This window comes from Anser cygnoides, chromosome 8 (assembly GCF_040182565.1).
Source record: "Anser cygnoides isolate HZ-2024a breed goose chromosome 8, Taihu_goose_T2T_genome, whole genome shotgun sequence".
In the NCBI taxonomy this organism is placed as follows: domain Eukaryota; kingdom Metazoa; phylum Chordata; class Aves; order Anseriformes; family Anatidae; genus Anser; species Anser cygnoides.
The window spans coordinates 13,382,959-13,391,926 of record NC_089880.1 but is presented as its reverse complement, the minus strand read 5'-3'; the positions used below and the strand labels follow the sequence as shown (position 1 = coordinate 13,391,926).

Genomic DNA, 8,968 nt, shown 5'->3' with positions numbered 1-8,968 from the left:
GAAGAATTGCATACTGAAGGAGACCCCTTCAGTGCTGTGGCAGTGATGTGACACAACCCCTGTCACCAGCATAAAAGTTCATCGTGCTCTGCTCCCTCCTCCCTCAGTCCCCAGTGCCCACCCATGCACATACACAGTTGCCCTTTGCTGTTCGGGGAAGGCTGATGCAGCACCTCTTATTTCTCCAAATTGGTGAATTTTATAATTTCTAAACCCAGATTAGCCACAGTCATCTGGAGCACTCCTTCTTGCCTGCCTTTTCTGCCCTTTCCCTTTTGATCCGACGGGTAGATAAACAACGATAAATAACACGCTGTGGTCTTCCTGTAGGGCTTGCTGAACTGAGAAACGAGATCACTTGGACGGCAATTGCAGCATGGTAGGAAGGGGGGAAATAGCCAAAAATATTTGCAGAGCTGGAGCGCAGCAGTGCAGAAGCCAGGGATTATTGGTTGTGTGGTGCTCCTGCAGAAACCTGCGAGCAAACACCTCCCGGTGCCAGCCGGGAGCAGGACACTCCGCCACTAACTGAGATGGACGGGGCTGCTTCTCCCACACCCTAAATACAGCAAACAGGATGGGGGTGGGAGGAGGAGAGGGATGTCGGGGTGTGCTGGAAACCTCTGAGCTGGGCAAACTGGGCAAAGCCATTTCTTGTCCCTCAGGGCTGCTGCTGGGTGCTTGTCCTGGTGTTCCCCTGGGAGGTGTGGACCTAGACCGCTGGAAAAGGCTGCCTTGTTTTCCCTTGCTGGCTGTCATATTTTGCATTTTTGGTACACTTAAGGCACAGGCTAATGCTTCTGTATGTGATTACAACCCTGATGGAGTCCCTGCTGAAGTACCTGCCTTCCCAAGAAACCGAAGCGGTATTTTTCGGAAGGCTCCCCAGCAACTATTGGGTTCCTATGGGGCACTCGAGCATGCGAGACCTGAGCCTTTAGCGTAAGGAATCCAGTTCTGAAAAAGCCTGGAAATCGATTTTTGTGGATGTGGAGATGCACACAGGCTTCTGAGACAGGAAGATAGTGACTTCTTCGCCACAGGGGCACCAGCACCGGGTCTGTCCGTCTGTCCTGCACCTGGGCACTGGGGCAGGCCCGCTACAGCTCCCACCATAAGAAGATGCAAGTTCATGTTGACTTGATTTAAAATGAATTTTTTTTTTTTAAACCAAAATACTTTAGTGAAAAGTGCTGATGACAACAGGATCCGTTCCTCCAACATTTATCTGGTGGCTCAGCCCGTGCTTGCACACCTCTGGCTGTTGGTGTCAGGTTTGTAATTATGTTCTTGTTAGCACATTTTATTTTTTTCTGGGGGGTGGGTAGGTGATGGAAACATGCCTACATTTCATGTCAGCCTTTCTTGGCATGTCAGAAAGCATTTTCTATTTGGCATGACAGCAGGAGCTTAAATCAAAGTTTAAATATCCATAAAAACCTATTGGTTGCTGAGGTGCCTGGTCCTGCGGCTGGCAGCCAGCTGATCCTGCAAAATCCACAGAAAAATGGGACCCGGGACAAGGAAAGGACCTGAGGGAGCGAATCTGCTGCCTCTGCTCCAGCCCACATTCCCTTCAACCCAGAGCTGACTTTCCAGCCTCCTGGTCCTTGGGATGGAGACGAGCAAGGAGATGGCCCTGTGCTCCATGGGGGTCTGGGGAAGGGTTGGGGCTGAAAATATATTTTTATGTTATTTTATTTTATTTTTAGACAACCCCCTGGTGGTGCAACATCAGAGCTTCTGCTTGCCCAAACACTGGCTCAGCCTGGGCTGACTTCCAGGTGAAACAGCTCATGGATCCAAGGCTGCGCTGTCCTGGTGATTCACTCTGCCACAGGGAGAGCATCTCAGAGCCAGCAGCAGGAAATTTTTGTTCCCCCCCCCAATTTAATACCAGCTCCAGCATGCAAAGAGACACCTGGCGGGGTCCACAAGCCCTGGGTAAGGACTGAACATGCACAGATCTGTGCACACATGGACTGAGTGATGCCTACCTCCCAGCTTTAGTGCTGCAATGTACCCCAATTTTATTCCAAACCAAAGGACCAGGGATATAGAGTGGAAAGTCTGACTCATAAATCCTTGCAAGGCTTACACTAAGAATTAAAAAGAATCTTTAACTTATGGAAAATGTAACTTTGGTTGCATTTCTTTGCTTTTTGTCCCCTTGAAAGTAATAAAGAGTTTAATAGAAAATTATTTTCTTACAGGTTTTTGTGGCTCATGCTCTATGAAAGTGAGAGAATTATTCTCCCTGCCATAAAAATGTATTGGCTGGTTAAAACCACTCTTAGAAAGAGCAACCCAAGCTATTAAATCCTACAGGTTTCAGGGTAACCCTGCTAGCTGCATTGCTATTACATCCTGTAGGACTTTTCCACAGGGTACAGTTTCTCAGGAAACTCAAACCATGCACGCCGGTACTTGGGCATCTTCAAGAGCCAAAATCACAACAATAACATCTCCTGCATACTGTGGATTTTATCCCCCTGACTTATTTTATTTTTCCATCTTCTCTCCAGCCATCTGATGAGGCGTGAGGATGCCACCAGCAGATGGGTCGACACCCGCCCACAGTGCTGCAGGAACCCTGGTGTCTCTGGTCCTGGTGCAGCTCCTGGCCCCATGGCCCCATTTATATATATATATATATATTTTTTTTTTTTCTCCTACATCCAACAGCTCTGTCCCAAAACGACCAGCAAACATACCGGACCCATGCATCTCCGAGGAACTCTCCGAGCATCCTGGCCAACCCCATACCAGAGACATGGGGCGTCATCTCCCCACTACAAACCTCACCCTCAATGACAGCACCTCAGGGGTGAAGATTTTTACTACATGACAGTGCTCACAATTTTTCTGTCTCATTATTTATCAGGGCTGGAACTTGTGGTGATAACACAAATGGGAGTTTTTCTACCAACTTCTCTGGGCTGGTTAGCCATTAAAGGATCTGTGCACAAGCCGGTCCTGAAGTCAGGCCAACTTTCTCTTCCAATTTCCCCTCCTATCCTTCATCCTCACTGCCTGTTTTCCCATTGGGAGACTTGTTGTAGTGTATTTTTTTTTCTTTTTTCTTTTTTTCTTTTTTTTTTTCCCCCTGTATATAGCAGAGTTTGATTTGGCAACCAGCCAGGGGACTTGCAATTGCTTTGTCCTTTAGTGTGTTGGGTTATTTTGACTTCATGTTTCTCTATTGGGAAACCGATTAAGACCAAAAAAAAAAAGTTCCATCTTCGACTGGAAATGGACTTTCAGTGATAAAAAAGATGTTCCTAGGTTATCTTGGAGGCAGGTGCAATCGCCTGTGTTCTTTTCTTTCAGTTTTTCACCTTTATTTATTTATTTATTTATTTACTTGTTAGCTCTTTCATATTTTTTTTCACAGGTGCTTGAGCATTTAAAGGCTGCTTCTCCCCTTCTCAGGCAGGCACAGATGCTGCTTTAAACCCATGAACTCCTACCCCCTAGAAGAAAAGGCAGGTTTTGGGGTGGAATGTCCCCAGGGCTGGCTGACCTAAAGGCTGGTGGAGGCAGGCTTACCATCCTGGTGGCCTGTCCTTGAGCTGAGGATGGCCATTGCCAAGGCATTCTGGTCATGCCAGCTTGCTGACAAAGCAAAGATGTGCGAAACACATGCCAGAGAAATGCCAAAAAAATGGCAGGGAAAAAAAAAAAAAGTGGTGAGATCAGAAAGGGGATGAGAAAGCACATAACAAGGAGATTGTGACTGAGCATGGCAAATAAAAAGGGTGATGTAGTCTCAGAGCCTTGCTGTAGGTCTTAAATAACATTACGGGGACTCGGGGGGATAAAGGGGACGCAGCGCAGCTTGTTTGGGAAGAAGGAAACTGGGCACCAAGGAACTGAAGGAAAATGGGGCTCCAAGAATGGGGCATTTCTCCTGAAGGTTAGCAAGGGGCTGGCAGCAGGTTACTTGGATGTGGGTAACCTGAAAGGGGTGGCCAAAATAGGGTGAAACTGGTGGGCCAGACCTCATGTGAGTTAGGGTGGGGGGGCGGGTGAATGAGAGAGGCTTTTCCTAACCCCAGGTGCCTCCACACCGTGCAACCTCGTGGCAACGGTGCCTTCGACTGCATGGGCACCTCATGGGAGAGGTACGACAGGATGGAGCCATTCAGATCTCAGGGTGTGTGACGGCAACATCTCATTTCCAATGATGGAGAAAGCTACTGGAGAAGCTGCTATACTGGCTCTAATTTGGGCTAACAGATAAGAACTGGTTGAAAAAAAAAAAGTGGGAGGTAATTTCAGGAAATAAATTACAAAATAGTAGAGCACACAGTGCCACGAGAAAAGGAGCGAGAACAGCAGAGCGAGGATAATGGACTGCAAAAAACTCAGGGAACTGGTAGGTAACATCGCTAGGGAAGATGATCTGAGGGATAAAGAGAGCAGGGAAGCTGGCAATTACGTAAAGCGACTGCTCTAGGGGCACCAAAACAAGCCATCCCGATGCAGAGGGATAGGAGGAAGGTGGCTCAGCCACCTGATGGAGCTGAGGCCCAAAAAGGGTGGCAGAAAAGGGGAAACGAGGGCAGAGAACCAGTGTTGGGGGTGGCAGAGCAGATGCCCAGCTAGGTATGAACAGGACAAGCTCCAACAGGCCATCAACCTAAAGGATGTGAAAAAAACTTTTTGTAAATGCATCAGAGGGGGAAGGAGAGCTAAGGAGAGCCCCAGCTCACTGGCTCCATGGAGGGGGGGAGCTGAGAGGATCCACTGTGGGCTGTGCTTCAGCCCTCCCTCCCAGCCAGCTAATTAGGCCAGGGTAATCATACTGGGCTTACGAGGTTTCTCCAAGAGCTGCTAGTGGCAAGTGAGCATCTCTTCAGCAGGGCAACTGGAAGCCTGGCTCCAGAACAGGGAGCATTATGAGAAGGCAGGGAGAATTACAAGAAGTCATTAAGCAATCAATTTGTAAGAACCTGGAGGGTAATGAGGCTACAAAGCAACAACCAACACAGGTTTGTCGAGAACAAATGCAGAACCAATTTGCTCCTATGACGGGATACCTGCTCTTGAGGAGCAGGAGATATGCCAGAGCTTGGTGATGAGGCTTGAGCTGATGTGTGCAAGTCCCAAAAGCAGAATAAGGAGCCTGGTCTGGTGTGGTTCTCACCATGAGGAGAGGAGAGGTGATTGAAACACCTCCCTCAAGCCATCTGAGGAGAGAATTGAGGGTCTCCAGCCCAGCTGTCTCCAAGGGGTGGGTTAAGGCAGGTGGTGTTGGTGAGCAACCTCGCGTGGAGAGGGAACGGAGTCAGAAACAGCGACGAGCTCAGCAAATGGCTGAGCGGGCTGCAAGCACCAAGGTGGAGGTGCACACGGGTGGCGGAGAAATCACATAGAGCAACTCCAAACCAGGCATTAACAGGACTGCAGGAAGGGCTGGGGACTGTGTTCTGAACCTAGGAGAAGAAGAGCCGGTGCATGTGGCTAAAAATGACAACCGCGAGGCACGGTGGCATCAGCTGCCCTCTGCCTCGTCCCCTGAGGCAGTGCCTGTGCTGCTGAGATGAGCTCACTCGTGTGTCTGTCCTGGCCAGGCGCTGACATCGCAGCTCTGCCCACAAGGACCAGTCCTGCCCTTGCTAAGTCCTGCTGCAGTCACCAGCTGGTCCCAGTCACCATCAGCTCCGCTGCAGGGGCTGCTCATCCTCATCTTCATCCTCGCCACCAGCTGCCCCCTGCTCCCCGTCTCATGTGTTCAGAGCCCTGAAGGACAGCCCTGCCCTAAAGCAAACCTCACAGGGCTTGCCCAGGACTTGTTCTTGTGTCTCTGCCTTGCACCTCATGCTCGTGCTGCAGTGCAACATCCCTGCTGCCCACCACCTCCGCACTGCGTCCCCAGGGGCCATGGTCCTGCCGTGCTCGCTACGTGTCCACATTTGTCTGAACAGTTGACCCCTTCAGTTATTATTAGCTTCCTGGTCACCTCCACCACTGCCTGTCATGATGAATCAGAAATATAGTCCTCTCTGCATCATGGTCCTCGATAAACCAGCCGCCTCCCCTACCTGCTGCAGTCACCTCATTATAACTCCATTACATTTAACAACAACTCCATTACCACCCATTATCTTTCTTATCATCTCCTTTACAAGGCTGTTATCTGCTCCTCCTCCTCTACAGCCATCCCCTCCTCAATTACGATTCCATTATCTTTATTACCACCCCATTAGAGTCATAATTATTCCCATCACAATTCCAAGACCTGCTCCTCCATCCCAACAAGCCGGTGTCTCCAGCAGCCCCGCTACCGCCACCGTCACCGCTCCGCACTGCCTCTGTTGGGTAGCGCCGTCATCGCCACCTTCCCTGCATTCGGCATCATCCCCATGCTGATGGCAATATTTTAATTAGTTTTCATTACGGTTTTACTGTGTGGGTTTTTTTTTTTCTGTTATTATCAGCCATTCTCCTTTCCCTGTCGTGGTTGGGGTTGGTACCTGGGTGTGAGCTGATGCTTGGGTCCGTGGCATTGCACTGACTTGCACCAGCACCGAGTGGGTATCTTCCCCCCATCCTCCATCAGAATTACAGCATTTTCACCTCTGCCAAAGCCCTAATTGCTGACATTATCCTTCCATTAGCCTCCAATTTCCCTGGTGGGTGCAACCACCTCCTCCCACCATCAGTGCCCCCTCCCCTGACCAGGCAGGGGACCATCCCCAACCCTCTCTGACTTTCCATGGCTACAGCTTCCAATGGCTCCGGGCACGGCTTATTCCTTTCATTTTCCCTGTGGTTTTAGTGGAAGAAGGGTTTTTGTTGCAAAGGTGCCCACTTCCCCAAATTCCCGTGGTGAAGCCCTGAGCACCGCATCCTGTCGGTGCTGTTCTCCTTGTGGCTGCTGTACTCTGGGCACTGCCAAAACCACCCGCCCTTCAGCAACAGCACCAGCAGCTTCCTGAAGCCACCTTATTCACTCAGGAGCGGCGTTTAAAAGCTCCTTCATCGGCATTAATAGGAGGGGGAGAGTCTCTTGCCCAGCACAGCGAGGGCTGCACCAGCACTGCACCCCTTGCTCCATGGTTTTTGGGGTCTGGCAGTGTTGTATCACGCTGAATCTCACGGGAACAGGGCAGGGCAGAGCATTAGCTTCTTATGAAACCTTCCTGGCTTATCAAGCATGATCAGGGCATCATAATCCAGGTTTTATCAGCTGATCACAGCCCCTTCTCCGTGTGTGGCCGCACAAAAATATCACGGGCAAAAACCAGGAGCGTTTAAACCTGGCGCTGGTGAAGATGCTGGGCTGGGCTCCTCCACCTCTGGGGCACTGCTCTAGCTCGAGAGAAAGGGTGGGCGAGAGCCTGGGTGTTTTGGGCACCATTTCGGGTGCTGTGTAGGGGCAGGGCACTGTTGTGTCCACCCTATGGCACTGAGCAGAAGCGCTATGCCTGCAGGTTACAGAGCCACAGAATTACCAAAGCATGGGGAAACTGCCTCTCTGTGAGAGATTCAGAGAGCTGAGCCTGTTTAGTTTATCAAGAAGATTGAGAGGTGATTTCATTTATTCCTGTAGGAACTGTCAAGGCAGGGAAACGCTAAAGAAGGCACTAAAGATCTCCTGAAAGCTGTGGAGAAGAGCAGAGGGGGATGGCAGGGAGCAAAGGCAGGCGGATTTGGGTGACTGATGGTGACATGTGGATTACAGTGCGAGCGATGCCTGTTTGCAGCAAGCGATGCTGCGATGTGTCCTGGGCATCCCCAGGCCCCGTCCATCTGCAGGCAGTGTTCAGGAGCTGTGTGTGGAGCTGGGGATTTGGGGCCCTGGGAACTGTTAATTACCCCGGGCTGGCGGGTAATTAACGTCGTCGGCAGGGCGAGCTGTGATTTCGATCATGTTCGGATGCCCTGGGGTTATTTCCCACGATCGATGCAGTGCATAAATAATGCATCCCGTGGGGGGGGCGGGGGGAATGCTGCCTTTCGTTATCAGAGGGAAGGGAGACGGTGCAGTTCTCATCACTCTGCTACTATTTCTAGATTGCTATAGGATGGATATAATAGAGGGCGGTGGGGAATTTGGGTGTCAAAGGAAAGGATTTGGCTGACGAGCTGGCAAGGCACAGGGCGCTGTGTTTAAAGCAGGGCCAGGAAGGAGCCTGGCTCTCTGGGCTTCCAGCTTTAATCTGTAGCCACAGGTTGCCTCTTAAAAGGCATCAGCGGGGCTTGCCTGAGCGAGCTGCCTCACTGCCGTGACCTACTGTCCATTCCAACCACTAAACTGCATTATTTTGATTTTTTTTTTGCTAAAGAAGGCAAGGAAGTAGCAGAAAGTGGGTGGCATGGTGTCCAACGCTTTCAAGATTCAAGAAACACAGCCAGCAAACCTGTGCTGGAAGAGTTGGTGCCACCGAAGCACAAGCATGACTTTGTGCCTACTCATGCTGAACATCCGGAGAGGGAGCACCTGGGAGGGTTTTTTTTTTTTTTTTAAATTAAATGGAAACTGTTTGGTGAGGTCAGTAAATGATTCGGGAGCCCAGGCCTTTTTTCCCCGTGGAGCCCCATGAGGCTGCTGCCGTGGGTTTGTGAGCTGTGGTTAGGAGCAAGCCCGCTGCAAACCACAAGGCTGGGAAGGGAGCACCTTGGGGAGTCTTTAAACACCGCTTAATTACATTAGCTATACACCAGCCGACGGATAATTCACCATCTCGAGACAGACACTTTAATCCTGGCAGCAGGATGGAACCAGAAGTGCGCAGGGGCTGATGCAGGATGCTCTGCTCCCTGCGTACCGCCGAGGGGCCGAGAACTGCTGCCGATGCCTTGCAAAGGACTGGCCGCAGGGGCTTCGCTGGCAGCGGGTTTCTGAGCGTGCCCAGATACCCTCCTGAAGAAGCAATTTAGTATTTGCAAGACCCCAGCTGCTAGCTGGGTTTGGGGTTTGTTCCCCCCGTCCTGCTCTGCGGGGCTGGCATCTCCGGCT

The 8,968-nt window shown here is 50.7% G+C and overlaps 1 protein-coding gene and 1 long non-coding RNA gene across 3 annotated transcripts in view; one reads left to right on the top strand and one right to left on the bottom strand.

Annotated features, from left to right (window-relative positions):
- TNR (tenascin R) overlaps positions 1 to 8,968 on the bottom strand; it is a 57,140-nt gene that overhangs the window by 35,529 nt on the left and 12,643 nt on the right. The window lies entirely within an intron of this gene.
- LOC136791409 (uncharacterized) lies at positions 12 to 5,952 on the top strand. The gene is made up of 3 exons (XR_010833397.1): positions 12 to 1,274; positions 1,713 to 1,944; positions 2,686 to 5,952. It is a non-coding gene; the product is annotated as an uncharacterized lncRNA (long non-coding RNA).